This window comes from Arachis stenosperma, chromosome 3, assembly GCF_014773155.1.
Source record: "Arachis stenosperma cultivar V10309 chromosome 3, arast.V10309.gnm1.PFL2, whole genome shotgun sequence".
Lineage (NCBI taxonomy): Eukaryota > Viridiplantae > Streptophyta > Magnoliopsida > Fabales > Fabaceae > Arachis > Arachis stenosperma.
The window spans coordinates 101149954-101173363 of record NC_080379.1 but is presented as its reverse complement, the minus strand read 5'-3'; the positions used below and the strand labels follow the sequence as shown (position 1 = coordinate 101173363).

The 23410-nt window shown below is 40.1% G+C and overlaps 1 non-coding gene across 1 annotated transcript; it reads left to right on the top strand.

The window, feature by feature from the left end:
• Positions 1-21242: 21242 nt before the first annotated feature.
• LOC130971139 (small nucleolar RNA R71) lies at positions 21243-21346 on the top strand. Its single transcript, XR_009082372.1, has one exon. It is a non-coding gene; the product is annotated as a small nucleolar RNA R71 (small nucleolar RNA).
• Positions 21347-23410: the final 2064 nt, after the last annotated feature.

The window sequence follows — 23410 nt, the reverse complement described above, 5'->3', positions numbered from 1 at the left end:
GAGTTCCTATAGAAGCCAATCATTCTGAATTTCAAAGGATAGAGTGAGATGCCAAAACTGTTCAAAGGCAAAAAGCTAAAAGCCCCGCTCATCTAATTAATACTGATCTTCATAGATGTTTTTGGAATTCATTGCATATTCTCTTCCTTTTATCTTATTTGATTTTCAGTTGCTTGGGGACAAGCAACAATTTAAGTTTGGTGTTGTGATGGGCGGATAATTTATACGCTTTTTGGCATTGTTTTTAGTATGTTTTTAGTATGTTTTAGTTAGTTTTTATTATATCTTTTTTAGTTTTTAGTTAAAATTCACTTTTCTGAACTTTACTATGAGTTTGTGTATTTTTCTGTGATTTCAGGTATTTTCTGGCTGAAATTGAGGGACCTGAACAAAAATCTGATTCAGAGGCTGAAAAGGACTGCAGATGCTGTTGGATTCTGACCTCCCTGCACTCGAAGTGAATTTTCTGGAGCTAAAGAAGCCCAATTGGCGCGCTCTCAATTTCGTTGGAAATTAGACATCCTAAGATTTCCAGCAATGTATAATAATCTATACTTTACTCGAGATTTGATGCCCCAAACCGGCGTTCTAAATTAGCTCAAAACTGCCCGGCGTTAAACGCCGGAACTGGCACAAGAATGGGAGTTATACGCCCAAACTGGCACAAAAGCTGGCGTTTAACTCAAAGAAAAGTCTCTACACATAGAAGCTTCAATGCTCAGCCCAAGCACACACCAAATGGGCCCGGAAGTGGATTTTTATGTCATTTACTCATCTTTGTAAACCCTAAGCTACTAGTTCTCTACAAATAGGACCTTTTGCTATTGTATTTTGATCTTTTGATCACTTTAGATCTTAGGATCATCTTTGGACGTTTAGTTCTTAGATCATTGGGATGCTGGCCTCACGGCCATGCCTAGACCTTGTTCTTATGTATTTTCACCGGTGGAGTTTCTACACACCGTAGATTAAGGTGTGGAGCTCTGCTGTACCTCGAGTATTAATGCAATTACTATTGTTCTTCTATTCAATTCAGCTTATTCTTGTTCTAAGATATTCATTCGTACCCAAGAACATGATGAATGTGATGATTATGTGACGCTCATCATCATTCTCACTTATGAACGTGTGCCTGACAACCACTTCCGTTCTACAAGCAAACAAGGCTTGAATGTTTATCTCTTGAATTCCTTAATCAGAATCTTCGTGGTATAAGCTAGAATTGATGGCGGCATTCAAGAGAATTTGGAAGGTCTAAACCTTGTCTGTGGTATTCTGAGTAGGATTCAAGGATTGAATGACTGTGACGAGCTTCAAACTCCTGAAGGCTGGACGTTAATGACAAACGCAAAAGAATCACTGGATTCTATTCCAACCTGATTGAGAACCGACAGATGATTAGCCGTGCTGTGACAAGGCGCGTTGAACATTTTGACTGAGAGGACGGGACTGTAGCCACTGACAACGGTGATGCCCAACATACAGCTTGCCATGGAAAGGAGTAAGAAGGATTGGATGAAGACAGTAGGAAAGCAGAGAGACGGAAGGGACAAAGCATCTCCATACGCTTATCTGAAATTCTCACCAATGAATTACATAAGTATCTCTATCTTTATTTTATGTTTTAATCATTAATCCTCCATAACCATTTGAATCCGCCTGACTAAGATTTACAAGATCACCATAGCTTGCTTCATACCAACAATCTCCGTGGGATCGACCCTTACTCACGTAAGGTTTATTACTTGGACGACCCAGTGCACTTGCTGGTTAGTTGTGCGAAGTTGTGATAAAAAGTTGAGATTGCAATTGAGCATACCATGTTAATGGCGCCATTGATGATCACAATTTCGTGCACCAAATGGCAATTAAAATAAATAAATAACTGTAAAATAGACTTTTGGCAAGGTATGAGAAATTGGAAGTCCAGTCTTAGTTATTCTTATCAATGATGATGAACATTGAATCTTAATTCCACTTTGTTAACCCTTACTAAGGAAAAAGAAGGTCAAGGGATTAATTAGTCTGATCTTCGGATCCTATTTATTTCCGGAGAAAAGATTGGGATTATTGAAGAACAATTCAATTAGCAAAGATAACAATTATCAAGCATGTTTGAGTTTGATAACTCCTGAATTACTGATTTCTTAACCAAGACCAAAACAGGGAAAAGTAAATCTACTGGAATAAAAATGCCTTCAGATGGGAAGCAACAGTAACATAAATAAAAGAAAGCAACAATAAACAGAAATACCTCAAATAACATTAATTCAAAAGAGTAATCTGTAACATAGAAGAATTCATAAACTAAATTGAGAAAGCAAGTAATGAAAAAGGAATATTGAACCTGATAAAAAGATAATCCTTAAAGCAAATAGAATCCTAAATCTAAATCCTAATCCTAAAGAGAGAGGAGAAAACCTCTCTCCAACTAAACCTAAATCATGGAAAGTGACTAAAATTGGAGACTCCCTTTGAATGGATGCATTCCCCCACTTGATAACCTCTGGTCTATGCCTTCTGGACTTGGATTTTGGCCAAAAAGGGCTTCAGAAATCGCTGGGAGCATTTTCTGTAATTTCTGGTGCGTGGCCTCTGTCACGCGTCAGCGTGGGTTACGCGATCGCGTCATTTGGAGTTTTTCTTGTCACGCGGTCGTGTCAGTCATGCGTCCGCGTCATATGCGATTTGCTCAAGGCGCGCGGTCAGTCACGCGTTCGCGTCGCGCTCTCTTTGCACCTGCATGCGGTCGCGTCGCCTATGCGATCGCGTGGATGCTAGTTTCTTCAGAATAGTTCATATGAAATAAAATATAGCTGCAATTACATATAAGGAATATGAACATGAAAAAGCAGTGTAAAAAGCAGCATGAAAGCAAGAAGTTACAGCATATGAACAGTAAGAACAGCACAGCAGAATTGCAAAAATTAGAAAACAAGAAGCACAAACAGCGCAATTAATCAGACCTAAATCCACTAACCACATCTTAGGCTACCTAACAACCTAGAATCCACTACAACATGCATATCTAACTAGCCTAATGATAAACATAAATAGAAAATATGGAATTAACTAAGAATGATAGAAGGGTGGCATTCTGCGGAACCTGGTAGACATATGAATGAAGGCGGGGCAGAGAGGTGGCTGGGGGATGGTGGTGGTGGCGTCTGATGCGACGGAGGTGGGTTGTGCGGCGGTGGTGGTGGCTATTCGGAGGCAGGGGCTTCGGAAAGGGTAATGGGGGTAGGAGGGGAAGGGTTGGGACGGGGGTTGAGGGTGGTGGCTGTGGGCAAATAGGGGTGCGGCGGTGATGGCGGCACGGTGGGTGGCGATCGCGGAGGGAGGGGGTCAGCGGCGGTGGAGGGAGAAGGGGAAAGAAGAAGAAGAAAGAGGGGGAAGGAGGAAGGGGGTGGCGTGGTGGTGGCTTCTGGGTGGTCATCGGGAGTTGCGGTGGGCGGTGGTGGTTGCTGGAGGTTGTGGGTGGTGGCTGTGGAGAGAAGAGAGGAAGGAGAAGGGTAGGGGGTGACGCGAATGGGTAGGGTTCGCGTGACTTGGGGGTTAGTAAATTTAAATCCACGCGATCGCGTGGGGCATGCGGTCGCATGGCCGGGGTGAAATGGGGGTTGACGCGATTGCTTGGCTGACGCGATTGCATGGGATTGGTAAATAATGAATGGCACGATCGCGTCGCTGGAAATCATGAGAAACGCACAATTCCAGCTTCACTTCAGTGCAACTCTCTGTCTCCTTTGGGGTGGTGTGCTATCCACGCGACGCGATCGCGTCGCTCACGCTGTCGCATGGAATTAATGTTTGTGCATGTGACGGGATCGCGTCAGGGACGCGACCGCGTGGTTCATTTTGTGCGAAACGCACAATGGCCACACGATTGCAGCCCAACTTTCTGGGCGTTGGATCTTTACGCCGATTTCCAGGTCACGCGACCGCGTGGATGACGCGGACGCGTGGAAGGTGTTTTGTCCCAACTGATGCGATCGCATGATCGATGCGGTCGCGTCGCACGCCCTTTTTTTTGTAATATGCAGAATGTAGAATGCAATGAATGTTATGTAGAAATTCAGGTTCAAACGAAATATAAAAACAGAGTAAAATAGAGAAGGAACGATCATACCATGGTGGGTTGTCTCCCACCTAGCACTTTTAGTTAATGTCCTTAAGTTGGACATTTGATGAGCTTCCTGTTATGGTGGCTTGTGCTTGAATTCGTCCAGAAATCTCCACCAGTGTTTGGAATGCCAGCATCCTCCGGGGTCCCAAACAAAGTACGTAAAGCCCTTGTGTGAGTTCAAACAGGCTTGCAGGCTCCAGGAGTGTTGAATGTCAGAATAGACTCTAGGATCCCAAACTTTTCTTCTACACCCGTCTTTGTCTTGTTCTACATCTTTCCAGCCGGGTGGTGAGTAGTCTGAATTCTCACTGCAGTGACCAAACAGCTTCCGAGATTCTTTCAATTGAGCTTGACATCAATCCTTGCACCTCAAATTGAAGTGCGAAGCCTCATTGAATCTTGCATACCAGCTCTGAGTGCGAGTCATTTCCCTTTTGCTCTTAAAGCTGCAAAGAGCTCTAAGCTGGCCATCTGTTTCAAGTAAACCATATTCAAGTGGAAAAGTAAAGATAAAAGCTAAGGATTTTACCCACTTGAGGTTTGTATTAGGTGGTAGTGCCCTTGGATAGGTATTTCCAGTGGTTCTGCAAGCTTTACTCCCTTGTGGTCTTTAGTGAATTCCTCCACTTCCTTAAAAACCTTTTCCATTCCAGCCATGTCCTGGTTAAAGTCTTCCATATCTTCCTCATCACTTAAGTCATAATTAGGCGGTTGAGAAAAGTTGACCTCCGCATCATCTTCGTATTCACTTGGGGAAGATTCTTCTGTCTCAAAGAATTCACTTGTGGGTGCAAGTTCATCACTAGGAGGACTTGACTGGTGACTATCATCATCAAGGAAACATGCGTCTTGAGTTACTCCGTCCGATTCTTCATAAGATATCTGCATTGGAGGCTGTGCAACATCCTATTTAGCGTCAATTGTAACTTGTTGAATGTCCGAACGTCGGAAAGGTAATCGATTTCTTGCTTGATCCAGGTATTTAAGTATGAAATCGTATTCATCCTTAATGATTTCCGGTTCAACCATTTCTTCATCGTCAAGTACAAAATCCTCCTTGATGGCTTCTTTTCTATGATAACTCCCTTCAACTACTCCTTCATCTGCAAAGGTCTCTACTACCTTTACCTTTAGTGCCTCCTCTAGCTCCTTATGAAGTATGGATTTGCGAAGATGATCCTTTCTCTCTTGTTCCATTTCAATAGTATCATTGGGATCATGTTGCTCTTGGGTTGATGGATGTGGGTGCTCTTTTAAGGATGGTGGTGATGGGATAGGTGGATCATTATGTGGTTGAGATGGAAGTGCCGTGGAGCTTGAGGGTTGAATATCGGGTGTAGAGGGTTGGCCCAAACGGGATATAAGTGCTTGAAGAGTAGAGGTGAGACTAGTGATATAGGCAAGTTTGCTTTCCATGGAGGTTTGGGATGGATAAGAGGGTTCATTTGTTAGGAGAAAAGGTTCATATGGTGGTTGGTGTGGTGAATAAGGATTGGGGTCATATGGAGGTGAATGGTGGAAAGGGGCTTGTGAGTGTGGTGGTTCAAAGTTATGTCGAGAGGATGGTCTCTAAGCACAGGGTGGGGCTTGTTGGTAGTTACAAGGCGGTCCACCAAATCTATCAGTTGGGCATGCATTGTAAAATGGTCTTTGTCCATGATATCTAGGAGGATGTTGTTGCCTAAAGGGGTGATCAGATCCTTGTGGCTCCATCCATCTTTGATTGCTTAGACCTTGATGCATAGTCCTGTTATAGCTTCCATTCCTTGCAACAAAATTAGAACCAAACTCAAAGCAAGAGGGGTGAGAATTCATAATAGCTATCAGAAATAAGAGGGAAGAGAGAAAACAAATAAACAAGTAAAAGAAAAAAATTTTTTTGAAAAATATTTACAATAACCAATAATAAGGCACACGTTTGCAATTTTCCGGCAATGGCGCCATTTTGAAAAATGGAAGATTGATGGTTTAGAAGTTATAGTAAACTCTCATTGTAAGTATAGTTACTAAACCAAGCAATCAACCTTTCTTACAAACGTTTTGGTTCTCACAAGTAACAAACCCTTTTAAAATTGATAAACGAGTATTCAAACCTCGGGTCGTCTTCTTAAGGAACTGCAGGGAAGTATGTTCTTATTATTGGTTATGGAGATTGTAAATTTGGGGTTTCAAGAATGAGGAACAAGTAATTTAATGACGAGTAAATTAAATGGCAATTAAAATAAATAAATAACTGTAAAATAGACTTTTGGCAAGGTATGAGAAATTGGAAGTCCAGTCTTAATTATCCTTATCAATGATGATGAAAATTGAATCTTAATTCCACTTTGTTAACCCTTACTAAGGCAAAGGAAGGTCAAGGGATTAATTAGTCTGATCTTCGGATCCTATATATTTCCGGAGAAAAGATTGGGATTATTGAAGAACAATTCAATTAGCAAAGATAACAATTATCAAGCATGTTTGAGTTTGATAACTCCTGAGTTACTGATTTCTTAACCAAGACCAAAAAGGGGAAAAGTAAATCTACTGGAATAAAAATGCCTTCAGATGGGAAGCAACAGTAACATAAATAAAAGAAAGCAACAATAAACTGAAATACCTCAAATAACATTAATTCGAAAGAGTAATCTGTAACATAGAAGAATTCATAAACTAAATTGAGAAAGCAAGTAATGAAAAAGGAATATTGAACCTAATAAAAAGATAATCCTTAAAGCAAATAAAATCCTAAATCTAAATCCTAATCCTAAAGAGAGAGGAGAGAACCTCTCTCCAACTAAACCTAAATCATGAAAAGTGACTAAAATTGGAGACTCCCTTTGAATGGATGCATTCCCCCACTTCATAACCTCTGGTCTATGCCTTCTTGACTTGGATTTGGGCCAAAAAGGGCTTTAGAAATCACCGGGAGTGTTTTCTGTAATTTCTGGTGCGTGGCCTCTGTCACGCGTCCGCGTGGGTCACGCGGTCGCGTCGGTCATGCGTCCGCGTCATATCCGATTCGCTCAAGGCGCGCGGTCGCGTCAGTCACGCATTCGCGTCGCGCTCTCTTTGCACTCGCATGCGGTCGCGTCGCCCATGCGATCGCGTGGATGCTAGTTTCTTCAGAAACTCCGTTTTGTGCTTTCCTTCCATTTTTGTATGTTTCTTTTCCATCCTTTAAGTCATTCCTGCCTTAGAAGATCTGAAACTACTCAACAGACAAATCACGGCATCGAATGATAATAAAGGGTAATTAAAATAATTAATTTTAAAGCATAGGAAACATGTTTTTCACATACATCACATAATAAGGAAGGAAAAGTAAAACCATGCAATTAATATGAATAAGTGGGTGAAGGATTGAATAAATCACTCAAAATAAGCACAAAATATATCATAAAATATGGGTTTATCAGATCTCATGTCGGATCTCCAGATACTCATTTTTCTTGAGCATGAAAGGGACCTCAGGGATCACCTTTTTCTTGGCCACAACTTCATAGAAGTGGTCTTGATGGGCTTTTGAGATGAATCTCTCCATCTCCCATGACTCGGAGGTGGAAGCAATTGTCTTCCCTTTCCTCTTTCTAGAGGTTTCTCTGGCCTTAGGTGCCATCAATGGTTATGGAAAAACAAAAAAGCTATGCTTTTACCACACCAAACTTATAATTATTGCTCGCCCTCGAGCAAAAGAAGAAAGAATAGACGAAGAAGAAGAAGAAATGAAGGAGAGGGAGAGAGATGTGTGTTCGGCCAAGTGGGAAAAGAGAGGGTTGTGTTGTGTGAAAATGAAGAAGGATAGAGGGGTTTATATAGTGGAGGGAGAGGGGTTAGGGTTCGGTCATTTAGGGTGGGTTTGGGTGGGAAAGAGATTTTGAATTTGAAGGTAGGTGGGGTTTATGGGAAGAGTGGATGGATGTAAGTGGTGAAGAGGTGATGGGGAAGAGTGATTGAGGTGATTGGTGAATGATGTTTGGGGAAGAGTGTTATGAAAAGGTGTAAGAAAGAGGGAGAAGGTAGGTGGGGATCCTGTGGGGTCCACAGATCCTGAGGTGATCCTGTGGGGTCTACAAATCATGAGGTGTCAAGGATTTCTCATCCCTGCACCCTTTAGGCGTGTAAAATGCCCTTTGTATGCAATCCTGGCGTTTAACGCCAGACTGTAGCATGTTTCTGGCGTTAAACGCCACTTCCATGCTTGTTTTGGGCGTTGAACGCCAGCTTCATGCTCTGTTCTGGCGTTAAACGCCAGCCAGATGCTCCTTACTGGCGTTTAAACGCTAGTAAGCTCTTCCTCCAGGGTGTGCTATTTCTTCTGCTATTTTTGATTCTGTTTTTAAGTTTTGCAATTATTTTATGACTCCACATGATCATAAACCTAATAAAACATAAAAGAACAATAGAAATATAGATAAATAAAAATTGCGTTGCCTCCCAATAAGCGCTTCTTTAATGTCAATAGCTTGATAGTGAGCTCTCATGGAGCTTCACAGATGTTCAGAGCATTGTTGGGACCTCCCAACACCAAACTTAGAGTTTGAATGTGGGGGTTCAACACCAACTTAGAGTTTGGTTGTGGCCTCCCAACACCAAACTTAGAGTTTGATTGTGGGGGCTTTGTTTGACTCTGTATTGAGACAAGCTTATCGTTCCTCTTTTCCATGGTTGCAGAGGAAGATCCTTGAGCTTTAAACACAAGGTAGTCCCCATTCAATTAAAGGACTAGCTCTCCTCTGTCAACATCAATCACAGCTCCTGTTGTGTCTAGGAAGGGTCTTCCAAGAATGACGGATTCATTCTCATCATTCCAGTGTCTAAGATTATGAAATTAGTAGGGATGTAAAGGCCTTTAACCTTTACCAACACGTCCTCTACCAATCCATAAGCTTGTTTTATTGACTTGTCTGTCATCTCTAATGAGATTCTTGCAGCTTGTACCTCAAAGATCCCCAGTTTCTCCATTACACAGAGTGGCATAAGATTTATACCTGACCCCAGGTCACAAAGAGCCTTCTCAAAGGTCATGGTGCCTATGGTACAGGATGTTAAGAATTTACCAGGATCTTGTTTCTTTTGAGGTAGAGTTTGCTGAACCCATGTATTTAGTTCACTAATGAGCAAGGGAGATTCACCTTCCCAAGTCTCATTACCAAATAACTTGGCATTCAGCTTCATGATGGCTCCTAGATGCTGAGCAACTTGCTCTTCAGTTACATCTTCATCCTCTTCAGAGGAAGAATAGTTCTCAGGGCTCATGAATGCTATAAGGAGGTTCAATAGAATCTCTATGGTCTCTAGGTGAGCCTTAGATTCCTTGGGTTCCTCAGTTTGGAACTCCTTTTTGTTCAGAGGACGTCCCAGGAGGTCTTCCTCACTGGGATTCACGTCCTTCTCTTCCTCTTTGGATTCGGCCATATTGATAATATCAATGGCCTTGCACTCTCTTTTTGGATTCTCTTCTGTATTTCTTGGGAGAGTACTAGGAGGAGTTTCAGTGTTTTTCTTACTCAGCAGACCCACTTGTGCCTTGAAATTTCTAATGGAGGATCTTGTTTCACTCATGAAACTTAAAGTGGCCTTAGATAGATCAGAGACTATGTTTGCTAAGCTAGAGGGGTTCTGCTCAAAATTCTCTGTCTGTTGCTGAGAAGATGATGGAAAAGGCTTGCTATTGCTAAGCCTGTTCCTTCCACCATTATTAAAGCCTTGTTGAGGCTTTTGTTGGTCCTTCCATGAGAAATTTGGATGATTTCTTGATGCGTGAAAACTTGTCTCTCAACAAATTTCCTTTCGGCAAGTATACCAAATTGTCGTCAAGTAAAACTCACAGTAGAGTGAGGTCGAATCCTATAGGGATTGATTGGTCAAGCAATTTTAGTTAGAAGAAAGTGCTAGTTGAGCTGAGCAGAAATTGGATTTGGAATTTGCAGAAAATTAAATGACTGGAAAGTAAATAGCAGGAATTAAAGTGCATAATCCTAAATAGGGAGTTGGGTAATAAGCATGAAATTAAATGGCAGAATGTAAAGAAAATGGGTAAGATAAGATATGGAGAAATCATTGGGTTAAGGAGATGTTGCATTCTACGGATTAAGTTCATTCTCATCTCTTCCTCAATCAATGCATTCATTGATCTCCTTGGCAATCTTAAGTGATTGGATTCCAATTCATTGGCAATCCAATCTCTCTAAGCTTGAACAATTGCCCAATTCCTTGATTTAATTGCTCATGGGAAGAGATGAAGTGTGGTCACCGATTATACCACATGTATTCCCAAATCAAAGTGTTGATAGGATTAAATGTCACAATATCCATCCAAACCCCAATTTGGTCCAACATGAGAAAGCATTTCTAGCATGATCTCCTCATCCCTTTTCCAAGGCTCAAAGGAGATCCAATTATGGAGAGTTTCTTTTCCAAGACAACTAACCAATTGAGTTAAGATTGAAAGCTTTCTAGTAAGATCAAGAGAAAAGAAAGAAGAAGAAGAATGAAAACTATAATTGATCCATCAAATTACAACAGAGCTCCCTAACCCAATGAAAGGGGTTTAGTTGTTCATAGCTCTAGAAATGAAAAATAGCAGAAAAGAAGAATCCATACTAAAGTGTAGAAAAAGTAAATCTATAGAGAGTAGTGCCTAGAAGTGCCAAGTTCCTCTCTAGTTCAAAACTACTCCTATATATACTACTCCTCATGATATTCTAGTGAGTTCTTCAAGTCTTGGATGTGGGCTCTGGACCTTGAGTTGAAGCAGTTCTCATCTTTAGTGGGCCCAGCTTGCAGAGAAATATGAGTTAGGCTTGGACATTTAGTGGGATTAACATGGAGTCACATTTTTGGGTGCGAGAACGTTAGTGGCATTCACTTTTTCCACTAACGTTCCACCCTTATATACCCACGTTAACTCCAACGTTAGTAGTCTTAACGTGACTACTAACATCTCCTATTCAATCCTTGGCCAACGTTAATGGGACTCACTTTTCCCGTTAACGTTGGCTTTTGCCCCTTTTCGCAAACGTTAATGGGACTCACTTTTCCCATTAACGTTGGCTTGCCTCTTGCCCTTACGTTAAGTCTCACGTTAGCTTAGCTAACGTGGCTCTTAACGTGGGTGTTCTTCACCGTCAAGAGCGTTAGTGACACTCACCTTTGTCACTTGCCTAAAGTTCCTACGTTAGGACTCACGTTAACTTAGTTAAGGTGGCCCTTAACGTGGTAAATGAAGCCATCTCCCAACGTTAGTGACAAAAGTGAGTGTCACTAACGTTGGTTCTTTAAATTCAACTCCACGTTAACTTTCACGTTAACAATCTTAACGTGAGAATTAACGTAGGCAATGCTAATGATCCAACGTTAGTGACAAAAATGAGTGTCACTAACGTTGGTGTTGTTGCTCCTCTTCCACGTTAGAGTTCACATTAACTAAGTTAATGTGACTCTTAACGTGGGGGCATTGCCTAGTTTCCCAATGTTAATGGTGTTCCATTTTCTCGTTAACGTGGAGTTCCCCTTTTTCTTCTACGTTAACTACCACGTTAACTTAGTTAACGTGGCTATTAACGTGAGCTATGGATGGCTTCGCAGGCGTTATTGGTGATCACTTTTCTCATTAACGTTGCAAGCTCCTTGCCATTCCACGTTAGTGTTCTTGTTAACTAAGTTAATGTGAATGCTAACGCGGTTCTTCCATGCTTCATTTGTCCTGTAATCAAGCAATTAAAGTGCATCAAAGCTCTAGCCAAAGTCATGAGATTATGCATCATCAAGTTATCATGCAATTCTAGCAAAAATCTCATGAAATCATGCAAAGTTCACAATAGTTGCTTGAATCAATGTGTAAGTGTATTTTCACCCAAAACTTGGCTTATTCACTAAAAAAATGCATGAAACTACTCTAAAACAGTAAAGAAAAGGTCAGTGAAACTGGCCTAGATGCCCTGGCATCACAACAGCAAACTTAAAGCTTGCTTGTCCCTAAGCAAGTACTGAAGCATAAGAAAAATGAAATGAAAGAACAAGAAGATAAAATAGAAGTGGCATTCCTGGTTCATAGAGTTTCATGCATAGCAACTTAGGTTCTTTCCCTTTAGGTTTCAAGCCTTTATCAAATCCCTAGTCACTCTCTTGATTGCATCCCTGGAGGCTTCTTTCTTAGTGATCCTTCCTTCCTTTTCAAAGTTTATTTTTCTTTTTGCTAAGTGCTTTGTAAGAGGGCAACTCTTTATGATAAGCTTTTAGCCAACACTCCCAAACCGGTTGGTTTTAGGGTGCTAGGTGTTAAGGCACCCCTAAGGACTTACTCCCTCAAGTCTGTTTCCCTCATACATACACACCACAGGCACATGGTTTGTTATTCTTTCTTTCTTGAGACCTTGGTGTCCAGCACCTCTTTGGGTTACTAAGTGCTCTGTAGCAAAGGTTACTCTTGATAGTGGACTTTCAGCTGATAATCCCGGATTAGTTAACCTAAGTTACCAAGTGATAAGGCGCCCCTAAGAGCTTATTCATCCAAGTATATCCCTTGTACATAAACACCACAGACACATGCCTCAATTTTTGAAACCCTTGGTGCCTAGCATTGTTTCTTATTGTGTTCCTTTTCTTATTTTCAATTGTATTGCTCTTTTTCTTTTCTTGTTGGGACCTTATTGTTTAGCTAGCCTCAAAGAATGTGTCTCAAACATAGGACTTAGGATGGATAGTTGCTTTCTTTCCTTTCTTGGAGAACCAACATAGCTTACTAATCAACCTACCATAAACATTCAGAATGCACTTCACAAAATGACTCCACTCTTGTTCTTCCCATTACATTTTCTTTTAGATAAACTTAGAGAGACAAGCATACAAGTAAGGAAGATGGAAGTGAGCATTCAAGACATTAGGCTCAATAACATAGACCTAAGCAATGAAACTTAAATGCATAATTGAAAATTCTAAACTACCATGGAAGCATGTTCTATTTCATACATGATTTTCCTTATTTAAAGCTTTGAAAAAGAAAGTAAACTAAGGAGGAACTTCACCACCTTTCATTTATTGGTGTGCTCATGTCCTTCTACTCCCTTGCCATTTTTAGATTCGCTTTGTCCACTTGTGCTTCCTCTCATCCGATTTGCTCTAGCTAATTTCCAATCTTCTAGTGCCTTCCTTACCGATTCATGACTTTGTTCAGCCCTTTCGCGCTCCACTCATGCTAATTCATCCTTTACATCCTCGTATTTTGTTATTCTTGGATGCAAAACAGGTAATTGTCCGACTAGATATCCAAGCCTAGCTTGGGTGTTCACATGGTATCCAGTCTCACTCATATAGACTCCTTCCGAGAATGTTCTGTATTCATCGAAGAGATCTACTTGTTCTCTTTGTTTCCTATGCATCTCATGAATGTGCGCTCCTTGATGTGCTTGGATGTTAATTAGCCTTTGGATGGTTTCTTGTTGTTGATCATGCTTCTGATTCAAGTTGTGGAAGGATTCACTGCATTGTCTCCCTTGTTCCAATTGCTGATCCATTAATTGTTTTTGCCATTCCCCTTGCTGATTCATCCATTTAGAAAGTGACTCTTTATGGCGATCCCTTGATTGTATTTGAAGCTCCCTTTGCGCCTCTTGATTTTCCATGCATTGCCTAGATAAGGTGTCAATAGCCTCTTGCAGTTGTTGCATGCTTAGGGTGGCTGAAGCTTGCTCTTGTGGATGTTGTTCTTCTTCGGCTTGATGAGCTGGCCTCTTCCGTACCCTTCGTGGAGGTAATGGAGTTGCAGCAGCGTGCATCCAGCGATAAGTGAGTGGAAGACCAACCTTTATCCATTCAGGGTTTTCATCTTCAAATATCACCCTGGCCAGTTTGCAAAGGAGAAAGATAGTGCTAGGATAACCCAACTTTCCTCCAGAATCACTCTTCTCAGCAAGCTTCCGAATGCCTTGAGCTATGAGTTCAAGAACCTTGATCTCTCCTCCCTTCATTATACATTGCATCATCGTTGCTGTCTTGAGGTTTACCTCTGAGTTGTTTCCGGCTGGGAGGATGGATCTCCTTACAATTTCGAACAAACCTTTGGCCTCAGGGAGGAGATCTCCTCTTTTTATAAATTTCGGCTTACCCTTGGGCCTCTCTCCAAATCTGCTCCTTGCACACATATATCCTGTATAATCTGGTCAAAACTAGGGTTTTGGTCCATTCTCGAGTGATAGCTCTCCTCTTCAAAGGGTATGCTTCTCAATTTCAACACTCTCATGATAGTCATGGGACTAAAATCTACCATGACCCCTCTCACAAAACTTGTGTATGAGTCATCCTCCTTGTCTTGCCTAACTGCATTTGCATATAACTCTCTTACTAGAGTGGCATTCACCCTTATGACAGGATCGGTGAGGAGCTCCCATCGGCATTGTTCCACCTTCTCTATAATTCCTGGGCACTCGGCTTTTGTGACTTGAAAGCCTAGTTCATAAATGATTTCCTTCCCAGTCATCCACCCATACTGAAGTACATGATAGAAGGTTCTAAATCGCACTTCATCAAAAGGAGGATGCTCTATGGGTCCCTTCCCTTTTTGCCTCTTGGAGCTTGATGATGCCATGAGTGAGGATTGGTTTGCAAAGATGGTGAAAGCTATGAAGTTGAAGATGGAATTCGGTTGATGTGAGGCAGAATGTGTCTTAGAGGAATGTGTTTTGAGACAAGGAAGAAAGGTGAGGATATAAGGTGTACGTGAAGTACGTATGAAGGGGTTTATATAGAGAGATGGCAATTGTTGAAGGGTGTGGATTGATGGTGTTGTTTGATAGTGGACGGTTGGGGTTTTGAGATTGAATGAGCACAAGGATCACCTCTTTTATGAGGGTCTTGGTTTGGTCTCCAAAGCTATCCACTCCCAATGTTGCATGGCAACACTTCCAAGGACATTCCTTATGAGGACAAGTGTGAAATTCCCTTGGTGTAGTGGCCGAATCCCTCTTCCTCATTTGTCCTATCAAGTACCATCAATGTCCTTTTTGATTCCCTATACACGAAAAAGAGAGAATGTGAAAATTAATTGAAAAATTGGTGGGAAAATTCAAGGGGTGAGCTAACTAAACAAAAATCTTCTCTTTTTTTTTTCTTTGTGACTAATTTCTTTCCATGAATTCATGAATACACATCAATCAACCATTAAGCTGCCCATGCATGCAACGTTGGTACACCAAACTTGTTTGTGGTCATATGGTGCAACAAGTTTAGGAATGAATTGCTTTTTTCAAAAAGTGTGTTCAAACCCACTTGGTGTGCTTTGAACACCAAACTTATCATGTACTATACTTTGCATGTAAAGGAGTCTTATATTGGTTGTCAAAATTAATCTGAAAATCCATGAACCTTGCATTATTACTATTATTAGAGGTTTAAGAGAGAGAGAGTTATAGAACATGGGTTGCCTCCTATGAAGCGCTTCTTTAGCGTCACTAGCTTGACGTTTGGTTCTTGTCAAGGTGGCTGATAGTGCTTGAAGTCCTTCCCTATTGCAGTGAACCTATGTCCATTAGCTTTGTTGATAAGCTCCATATGCTCTAAGGACATGATTTTGTTGATGGTATACACTGGGGGCAGCTGAGATGGAATAGTGGGAAGGTGAGGTGGTATGGTTGGGAAGTATGTAGAGATCACTTCATCACCTGGAGAGAAATCTTCTGTAGGAATTTTCTTGTTTCTCCATCTACTGGGTACTTTCTTCCTTATTTCTCTTAGTGCTATCTTGCTTTCTACAGATTCTTCCTCTAAGGGATTTTTGTTGCTAGCTTTGCATGGCTCTGGTGGTTCTGGTTTCTTTTGGATCCCCTTTTGATGTGGTTCTTCTTGAGCACATGGCTTTCCAACCAATGGGGCTTCTATTTGTATTGTCTTTGCTTCACTACTTGTTTCTTGCATCAATGCTTCCTTGGTTGGCTCCTCCATCAACTCTCTGTTATCATGATTTGATTATTGTGAGGGTTTAAAGACATTGAAAGTGAGCTGCTCATCATGTATCCTCAGTACCATCTCTCCGCGCTCTACATCTATGAGTGCTCTGGCTGTGGCTATGAATGGTCTTCCCAGAATGATGAGGTAGATAGAATTCTCATCCATTTCCAGAACAACATAATCTGTGGGAAGGTAGTAGCTCCCAACCTTTATCAGCACATTTTCAACCACTCATATTGCTTGTCTTTGAGTTTTGTCAGCCAATCTTATAATTACATGAGTAGGAGTTAGTTCATTGATTTGGAGCCTCTTCATGAGGGAGAGAGGCATTACATTGATGCTTGCTCCCAAGTCACAAAGCCCTTTGTCAATCATTGTTTCTCCTATGGCACAAGAGATGTGGAAACTCCCTGGATCCTCCTTCTTTGTAGGTGCCCCTGGTTGAATGAGGGCACTGCAGTCCTTGTTCATCTTTATGGTTTGTCCACCTTTCAATGGACTCTTTCTGGCTAGTAGCTTCTTTATATACTTGATGTAGAAAGGCATTTGCTGGAGGGCTCTAATGAATGGTATATTTACATCAAGAGATGCAAACATATCAAGGAACCTTGAGTACATTCTCCTTGCTACACCACCTTTAAGCCTGTGGGGAAAAGGTGCATATGGGTTCAACACATCCTTCTTCTTTAGCTCTTTCTTGGATGTAAGTTGAGTTGTACAACTTCCTTTCTCCTGGATTTCTTTGTGATTGTTTTGAAGGTGTTCTACTCCATTCATACTCTCTCCATCACTTGTGGTTATCATTTTACATTCTTCCTATCTTACTTTCCTTGTTTCTCCTCTTGGATTCCTCTCTGTGTCACTGGGGAATCCATCAGTGAACTTGGGAAGTTGTTGAGATAGGTACCCTACTTGGGACTCCAACCTCTTGATGTTCTCTCCTTGGTTTTTGATGTTGGCTCGTACCTCTTCCTTAAACACCTTGTTGTCTTGAACTTCTCTGCATAAGCTTTCAAGTAGAGCTTCAATCTTTGAGAGTCTATCATCTGTCAATGATGGTGGGTTGAGATTAGGGGGTTGTGAAGATTGGTTGGATGGATGTTGGTAATGTCTCTGTGTGGTGTTTTGATGAGTTGCATGGTTGTTGGAGTTGAGGTTGTGGCGTCTCTGATGTTGCCCTTGATCTTGTTGATTTCCCTATCCAAAGTTGGGGTGATTTTTCCATCCAGAATTGTAAGTTTTGGAGTATGGATCATGGCTTTGTCTAGGTGAGTTTCCAACATAGTTGGCTTGCTCCCAGTCTTCTTCTTCTCCTATGTTTGCTCCTTCTTGAGCTGGTGATGAAGTGATGGCTGCTGCAATTTGGTTCTCCTCCACCTTCTTGGTAAGATCTGCTAGCTGCTTGGTGATCATCTTGTTTTGAGCTAACAAGGCATCCATGTGGTTCAGCTCCATGACTCCTCTGGTGTTACTTCTTTCGGATGCATAGAAGTAGTCATTTTCAGCAACTGTTTCAATGACATATATGGCTTCTTCAATGGTTTTCTTCTTGTTTAGAGAGCCTCCTGATGAATGATCCACAGCCTTCTTTGACTCATATGAAAGACCTTCATAAAAGATGTGAAGTTGGACCCACTCATTAAACATCTCTGGTGGGCATCTCCTTGTTAGATCCTTGAACCTTTCCCAAGCTTCATAAAGTGTCTCCCCATCTTGCTGTCTGAACGTCTGCACTTCAGTTCTCAGCCTATTGATCCTTTGAGGGGGATAAAACCTTGCCAAAAACTTGTTCACTACCTCTTCCCAATTAGTCAAGCTCTCCTTTGGAAATGATTCAAGCCACTTGGATGCCTTGTCCCTGAGTGAAAAGGGGAAAAGAGCAACCTATAGACATCGGGGTGGACTCCATTGGACTTCACCGTGTCACAAATCCTCAAGAAGGTGGTCAAGTGTTGGTTAGGGTCTTCTTGAGCACCTCCTCCAAATGAGCAATTATTTTGCACCAAAATGATGAGCTGGGGTTTTAGCTCGAAATTGTTGGCATGTATGGTGGGTTTCTGAATGCTGCTCCCACAGTTTCTAGGATTAGGATTGATATAGGATCCTAAGACCCTCCTTTCTTGCCCAGCACGGTTGGCATGGCCTTGATTATGAGCCTCCTCTTCATGGTTGTTCTCCAAATTCTCTTCCATGTTGGGTTCAAAATATTCTTCCTCTGCTTCCTCAGCACCAATAATCTTTTTTCCTCTTGTTTCCCTTTGTCGTCTCCAAAGGGTTCTTTCAGGTTCTGAATCAAAGGATGTTGAAGCTCCTTCTCTTCTCCCTGTCATACAACATATTGCACAGTAGGAGATGAAATGCTGAAACTAGTTTTGTTAGAGTAATTGTTAGTTTGAGTGATGCAAATTATCAAACAGTTAGTGGGTTAGTGAGCAGAATTATAATAAACAAAGAAATGAAGAACGAAACAAAACTAAGGGGGTGTAGGGGTGAGGAAGAAATCAAAACAACTAGCAGAAATTGACTGAACACTAAACAAAAAGGAAAAAATGCTCAATCTAGTGATCTTCAAACTTAATCATTGTTGATTCAAAATCAATCTCCGGCAACGGCACCATAAACTTGATGCGTGAAAATTTGTCTCTCAACAAATTTCCCTTCAGCAAGTATACCGAATTGTCGTCAAGTAAAACTCACAGTAGAGTGAGGTCGAATCCCACAGGGATTGATTAGTCAAGCAATTTTAGTTAGAAGAAAATGCTAGTTGAGCTGAGCAGAAATTGGATTTGGAATTTGCAGAAAATTAAATGACTGGAAAGTAAATAGCAGGAATTAAAGTGCAGAGTCTTAAATAGGGAGTTGGGGTAATAAGCATGAAATTAAATGGCAGAAAGTAAAGAAAATGGGTAAGATAAGATATGGGGAAATCATTGGGTTCAAGAGATGTTGCATTCTCCAGATCAAGTTCATTCTCATCTCTTCCTCAATCAATGCATTCATTGATCTCCTTGGCAATCTTAAGTGATTGGATTCCAATTCCTTGGCAATCCAATCTCTCTAAGCTTGAACAATTACCCAATTCCTTGATTTAATTGCTCATGGGAAGAGATGAAGTGTGGTCACTGATTATACCACATGTATTCCTAAATCAAAGTGTTGGTAGGATTACATGTCACAATATCCATCCAAACCCCAATTTGGTCCAACATGAGAAAGTATGTCTAGCATGATCTCCTCATCCCTTTTCCAAGGCTCAAAGGAGATCCAATTATGGAGAGTTTCTTTTCCAAGACAACTAACCAATTGAGTTAAGATTGAAAGCTTTCTAGTAAGATCAAGAGAAAAGAAAGAAGAAGAAGAATTAAAACTATAATTGATCCATCAAATTACAACAGAGCTCCCTAACCCAATGAAAGGGGTTTAGTTGTTCATAGCTCTAGAAATGAAAAATAGCAAAAAAGAAGAATCCATACTAAAGTGCAGAAAAAGTAAATCTATAGAGAGTAGTGCCCAGAAGTGCCAAGCTCCTCTCTAGTTCAAAACTACTCCTATATATACTACTCCTCATGATCTTCTAGTGAGTTCTTCAAGTCTTGGATGTGGGCTCTGGACCTTGAGTTGAATCAGTTCTCATCTTAATTGGGCCCAGCTTGCCGAGAAATATGAGTTAGGCTTTGGCATTTAGTGGGATTAACATGGAGTCACATTTTTGGGTGCGAGAATGTTAGTGGCATTCACTTTTTCCACTAACGTTCCACCCTTATATACGCACGTTAACTCCAACGTTAGTAGTCTTAACGTGACTACTAACGTCTCCTATTCAATCCTTGGCCAACGTTAATGGGACTCACTTTTCCCATTAACGTTGGCTTGCCTCTTGCCCCTACGTTAAGTCTTACGTTAGCTTAGCTAACGTGGCTCTTAACGTGGGTGTTCTTCACCGTCGAGAGCGTTAGTGACACTCACCTTTGTCACTAATGCTCCAATTGCCTAAAGTTCCTACGTTAGGACTCACGTCAACTTAGTTAACGTGGCCCTTAACGTGGTAAATGAAGCCATCTCCCAACGTTAGTGATAAAAGTGAGTGTCACTAACGTTGGTTCTTTAAATTCAACTCCACGTTAACTTTCACGTTAACAATCTTAAAGTGAGAATTAACGTAGGCAATGCTAATGATCCAACGTTAGGGACAAAAGTGAGTGTCACTAACGTTGGCGTTGTTGCTCCTCTTCCACGTTAGAGTTTACGTTAACTAAGTTAACGTGACTCTTAACGTGGGGCATTGCCTAGTTTTCCAACGTTAGTGGTGTTCAATTTTCTTATTAACGTGGAGTTTCCCTTTTTTTTCTACGTTAACTACCACGTTAACTTAGTTAACGTGGCTATTAACGTGAGCTATGGATGGCTTCGCAGGCGTTATTGGTGATCACTTTTCTCATTAACGTTGCAAGCTCCTTGCCATTCCACGTTAGTGTTCTCATTAACTAAGTTAACGTGAATGCTAACGTGGTTCTTCCATGCTTCATTTATCCTGTAATCAAGCAATTAAAGTGCATCAAAGCTCTAGCCAAAGTCATGAGATTATGCATCATCAAGTTATCATGCAATTCTAGCAAAATTCACAATAGTTGCTTGAATCAATGTGTAAGTGTATTTTCACCCAAAACTTGGATTATTCACTAAGAAAATGCATGAAACTACTCTAAAACAGTAAAGAAAAGGTCAGTGAAACTGGCCTAAATGCCCTGGCATCATTTCTGCATGAGGAATTATAGGTGTTCCCATAGGGTTCACCCATGTAATTCACCTCTGCCATTGTAGGGTTCTCAGGATCATAAGCTTCTTCTTCAGAAGATGCTCTTTAGTACTATTGGATGCATTTTGCCATCCATTCAGACTCTGAGAAATCTTGTTGACTTGCCGAGTCAACATTTTATTTTGAGCTAATATGGCATTCAGAGAATTAATTTCAAGAACTCCCTTTTTCTGAGGCGTCCCATTACTCACAGAATTCCTCTCAGAGGTATACATGAATTGGTTATTTGCAACCCTGTCAATGAGTTCTTGAGCTTCTGCAGGCATTTTCTTTAGGTGAATGGATCCACCTGTAGAATGGTCCAGTGACATCTTAGAAAGCTCAGATAGACCATCATAGAATATATCCAGAATAGTCCACTCTAAAAGCATGCCAGAAGGACACTTTTTGGTCAACTGCTTGTATCTTTTCCAAGCTTCATAGAGGGATTCACCATCTTTTTGCTTGAAGGTCTGAACATCCACTCTAAGCTTGCTCAGCTTTTGAGGAGGAAAGAACTTGGCCAAGAAGGCCGTGACCAGCTTATTCCAAGAGTCTAGACTATCTTTAGGTTGTGAGTCCAACCATATTCTAGCTCTGTCTCTTACAGCAAAAGGGAAAAGCATGAGCCTATAGACTTCAGGTTCTACTCCATTAGTTTTAACAGTCTCGCATATTTGCAAGAACTCAGTTAAAAATTGATAGGGATCTTCTGATGGAAGTCCATGAAACTTGCAGTTCTGTTGCATTAGAGCAACTAGTTGAGGCTTCAGCTCGAAATTGTTTGCTCCAATGGCAGGGATTGAGATGCTTCTTCCATAAAAATTGGAAGTAGGTGTAGTATAATCACCAAGCATCCTCCTTGCACCTCCACCATTGTTATTGGGTTCGGCCATGTCTCTTTCTTTTTCGAGATTCTCTGTAAGGTTTTCTCAGGATTATTGTGCTTTAGCTTCTCTTAGCTTCTTCTTCAGATTCCTTTCAGGTTCAGGATTTGCTTCAACAAGAATGTCCTTGTCCTTGCTCCTGCTCATATGAAAAAGAAGAGAACAGAAAAGGAAGAGGAATCATCTATGTCATAGTATAGAGATTCCTTTATATGAGTAGTAGAAGAAGAATAGAAGAAGGAGAAGAGAGAAATTCGAACACAGAGAAGAAGAGGGTGTTCGAATTTTTAAGATGAAGAGAAGAGTGTTAGTAATTAAATAAATAAATAGAAGAAGATAAGAGAGAGAGAGAAATTCAAAAATTGTTTTTGAAAAAATAGTTCGTGATTTTCGAAAATTGAGATAAGAAATACAATTAAAATTAAAATTTGAAACAATTAGTTAATTAAAAAGAATTTTGAAAAAGAGGGAGGTGATTTTCGAAAATTAGATAGAGAAAGGTGGTTAGGTGGTTTTGAAAAAGATAAGAAACAAACAAAAAGTCAATTAGTTAGTTGAAAAATATTTGAAAATCAATTTTGAAAAGATAAGAAGTTAGAAAAGATTTTTGAAATTGATTTTGAAAAAGATATGATTGAAAAAGATATTTTAAAAAAAGATTTGATTTTTAAAATTAAAATTGATTACTTGACTAACAAGAAACTAAAAGATATGATTCTAGAATTTAAAGATTGAACCTTTCTTAACAAGAAAGTAACAAGCTTCAAATTTTTTAATCAATCACATTAATTGTTAGTAAAGTTTTCGAAAATTATGAAATAAAATTAAGAAAAAGATTTTGATATTCAATTTTTAAAATTTTTGAAAAATTAATAAAAAGGAAAAGATTTGATTTTTGAAAAAGATTTTGAAAAGATAGGATTTTTAAAAATTGACATCTTGGCTTGACTAACAAGAAACAACTTATTTTTAAAATTTTTTGACTAAGTCAACCCAAAGATTTTGAAATTTATGAGTAAAATAAGGAAAAGATATTTTTTATTTTTGAATTTTTAATGAAGAGAGAGAAAAATACAAATATGACCCAAAACATAAAAATTTTGGATCAAAACCAATGATGCATGCAAGAACACTATGAATGTCAAGATGAACACCAAGAACACTTTGAAGATCAAGATGAACATTAAGACTTATTTTTGAAAAATCTTCAAGACAAGAAAAACATGCAAGACACCAAACTTAGAAATTTTCAATGTTTAGAAACTATGAATGCAAAAATGCATATAAAAAACAACAAAACACACAAAACAAGAAGATTTAAAGATCAAACAAGAAGACTTGTCAAGAACAACTTGAAGATCATGAAGAACACATGCATGAATTTTCGAAAAATACAAAAGTTTTTAAAACATGCAATTGACACCAAACTTAAAAATTGACTCAAGACTCAAACAAGAAACATAAAATATTTTTGGTTTCTATGATTTTATAAATTTTTTTGTATTTTTTTTAAAATTATTTTTTTGAAAAACGAAAACACAGAAAAAAATTGTTTTGAAAAATTTTTGAAAACTTTTTGAAAAGAAAATTACCTAATCTGAACAACAAGATGAACCGTCAGTTATCCAAACTCGAACAATCCCCGGCACCGGCGCCAAAAACTTGGTGCGA